Below are 4,016 nucleotides of genomic sequence, written 5' to 3'. Positions count from 1 at the left end.
TTTGCCTTTTGCCATCTGGTAATCTCTGAAGCTAGCTGTTATCGTTGTCTCTGGTTAGAGCTTGTTCCTCAGGTAATTCTGTTAGCCTTTTTCAGCAGACCTGGGAGACTAGCTCTCTCCTTAGTTTCAGTGGTCAGAGTATTCTCTGCAGGCAAGCTCTCTTCTTGCAGGGAAGTTACCCAGATATCTGGTGTTCGAACCTACCTCCTGGCAGAAGTTGTGTTCCACTCACCAGAGGTCTTAGGATCCCGTGGGGAATCCTGTGTGGGTCCTTGCGGGTGTCTGGAGACTTGGCTGGCAAGGCACCCGGTACTGGAGTGGACCGGAAGGGACTTGTGCCCCTGCTCAGGTTGGGTTGTCTGCTTCCCTAGTTAAAGCAGTTTCAGGTCCCGCACGATTGGATTGGATCAGACGCTGTGTTCCACTCACCAGAGGTCTTAGGATCCCGTGGGGAATCCTGTGTGGGTCCTTGCAGGTGTCTGGAGACTCCGCTGGCAAGGCACCCCCTAAAGGACTTTTTTTCTGCATGTGTTGAGTTGATGTGGTTTTTGCTTTAATTCTATTTATACGATTATTGTGTTTATTTACGTACATGTGTTGAACCACATTTTCATGACAAAACCACCTTGGTCTGGGTTGTTTATTGATATTTTATTGAGGATTTTTGCATGTATGATTATCAGGGATATTGGTTTGTAGGGTTTGTTTTGTTTTGTTTTTGGTTGTATCTTTATTTGGTGCTTGAGGAATACTGGTTGTATAGAGTAAGTTAAGAAGTGTTCCTTTTATTTCTATTTTTATGACTAATTTAGGAAGTATTGGTTTTAGACATTTCTTTGAAAGTTTGGTAGAATTATGCTGTGAATCCACCTGGACCTCAGCTTTTATCTGGAAGGCTTTTTATTACTCTCTCCATCTCCAAATTTGTCATGGGTTTATTTAGGTTGTTGATTTCTTCTCAGTTTAATTTTGGTGGTTTGTATGAATCTAGAAATCTATCCAGTTCTTTTAGATTTTCCAACTTAATGGAGTATAATTTTTTAAAGCATTCCCTTATGATATATATATTTTTTGTCCATTGCACTGTTTCTTTACTCATTCCTGATTCTGTTAATTTGAATTTCCTAATTCTTTCTTTTAATCAGTTGGACCAATGGTCTGTTGATCTTTTGAAAAAAATTGTTTCATTTGTGTGTATGGGTATTTTGCCTGTGTATGTTTCTGTGCATTGGGTAAATGCCTGCTGCCCTTGGAAGTCAGATGTTAAGGCAATTGTGAGCTACCATGTGAATACTGGGATATGCTCAGGTGGACTAGCTGTGTCATATGGTAATTATATTTTTAAGTTTTTGAAGAAACTACCCATTTTTCGTAGTTTCTGTGCTAATTGGAACTCCCACTAGTAAAAGTGTTCCTCTTTCCCCACATGCTCTCTAACATTCGTCAGACTTGATAAAAGCTATTCTGATTGGAGTGGGATAGTATCTCAAAGTAGTTTTAATTTGAATTTTCCTGATGACTTGGATTTTGAATACTTTTAAAAATATAATTGATCATTTGTGTGTTTTTGTTTTTGAAATCTGTCACAACGTTCATTCTTTCAATGACAAATCAATGGCTGATTGTCAGGTTTATTTTCTTCATATTGAATTTATGTAGTTCTTTGTAAACTTTAGTATTTACTCTTGTCTAAAGTATAGCTGGTAAAGATTTTTACTAATTCTGTGTTCTCTGCTGATAGATTCCCTTGTTGCACACCAACTTTTAAATTTCACTTAGTGCTATCTGTTGACACTTGGTGCTGGTTTCTTTAGTATTGATGTTCTTCTGTTCAGAAAGTCCTTACCTATCCCAGTGTCTTGAAGATTATCCTCTATGTTTTTATCTAGAAGTTTGAGTGTTTCCATTCTTAAAGTCCTTGATACAGTTTGAATATATCCAAACCCACTCAATACCTCACTCTCTCATTAGAAAACAGATAACTAATAAACAAACAAACAAACAAACAGGGAAGTAAACATCAAAGAAAAGGTACAAGAAACGCATGCAGATGCACACACACACACACACACACACACACACAAATGCACACACACACACACACACACACACACAAAGTGTATTACTTTTATTTTCATTCTTCTGCAGATTGGGTATCCTATTTGCCATCACCATTTGTTGAATAGGCTATTTTTTCACTGACAGTTTTTCCTTATTTCTAAAGAATTAGATTGCTGTAGTTTCGTTAGTTTATTTCCAGAACGTCTATTCTATTACCTTGGTTTACCTGCCTGTTTTTTTTTTTGCCAGTACGACACTGTTCCCCCCCCCCCCGACTATCTCTGTAGCATAATTTGAGTTCTTGTATTATGATACTTCTGGCTGTGTTGTTAATATTGTTTTGGATATTTTTAGGGTCCTTTGTGGCTCCATATGAATTACTGGATCTTTTTTAGATCTGTGATATATAACATCAGAATTTTAAAGTTAAAAATAGATTCTTCAACACAATATATTCTTACAGTTTCTCCTTCTCCAATTCTTACTAGATTCACCCACCTCCAAACCTACCCAAATCACCCCCTTCTCTCAGAAAACATCTATCTAATGAACCAAAATAAAAGCATGGAGAATAGGCAAAACAAACAAACAGGAAAATAAAAGTCAAAGAAAAAGTGCAAAAAACACATGCAGATGCAGATATACACCCACATTTTCACAGAAATATTCTATAAAAATATAAAATTGGAAACAATATTAGACAAGTTATGAGTTAAAAAAAAGTCCAGACAGATCATCATGAAATAAAAAGAAAGCCCTCTGAAAAAGCCGTTGAGCTCATGTTGTGTTGATCATCTACTGCTGGGCAAGGAATATAATCTCAGCCCTTAAGTGTGGTTTGTATACTCAGTGAGTCTTGTCTGTGAAGCTAATAACTAGTCTGATTTGTCTACACTATCTAATAAGAAATGGGAACCATTACATTTTTATGGAAAAAGGGCTCCCATTCTGTGTTTAGCTGTATATAGACATCACATTTTTGTGCTGTATTTTTGTTTGTGCTACAAAAATTTATATAACAAGCAATATTATGATAGCATATTAACTTGTCCTTTGTAGTTGTGTTTTCACCTCTTTCATTAAGCTAAGTAATTTTTCTCTTTTGACTGCAGAAGAAGAGCCTATGGTATTTAAAGTTGGATGTATCAAAATAAAAATTAGATCTGTATCCCAGACTAATAATTGGAACCTACATTATGAATACTGTTAGTCTGATTTATAAGTATCAGCACACTAGTGTTACAATGTCAACTGAAATGGAGAGAAATATGAATGGGATTTGTATACAAGAGAAAAAAATCTTCTGTTTATGGTCAAGGATGAGTGGCAAAAAGTAACTATAAAATCTGGCCAAAATACATAAAAAAATGAAGGTATTGGAAAGTGAGTGACACAGTCAAGACTTTAGGGTTTACAGTTCCAAGATAAAAGAAAGAACAGCATGTGATTTTCCATGTGAACTAAATTTTCAGTGGACACTTGACAATCACTGGGTAAAGAGAATATTATTAATGGAGATACGGGAAAGAAAGGAAGAAACAGGAAGGAATATAATCTCAGCAGAAACCAGCCGATTTTCTGAACCAGGGATCTAGAGTATTTTGAGTTAGTAGCTGTTAAAACAAATCAGTATTTGAGAAACAAATTGTACACAGAGAGGGCCATAGAGGAATGAACATGAACAAATGTCATGTTCCTCTGTGTGGCCTCATCTTGGTTGTCACCTTGACTTGATATGACATTAATTATATTGAAGATGCTGGGTTCTCCTTTGAGGGATTTTCTAGACCAGATCATTTGAAGCAGGAGGACCTAGTCTAAATCTGAGTGGCACTTTTGGTGGAGGAAGGAAAGTTTCTTTCTTCTTCTTCTTCTTCTTCTTCTTCTTCTTCTTCTTCTTCTTCTTCTTCTTCTTCTTCTTCTTCTTCTTCTTCTTCTTCTTCTTCTTCTTCTTC

Source organism: Mus caroli, chromosome 14 (assembly GCF_900094665.2).
Source record: "Mus caroli chromosome 14, CAROLI_EIJ_v1.1, whole genome shotgun sequence".
Classification (NCBI taxonomy): domain Eukaryota; kingdom Metazoa; phylum Chordata; class Mammalia; order Rodentia; family Muridae; genus Mus; species Mus caroli.
The sequence above is the reverse complement of the archived record's forward strand: the minus strand, read 5'-3'. Positions refer to the sequence as shown.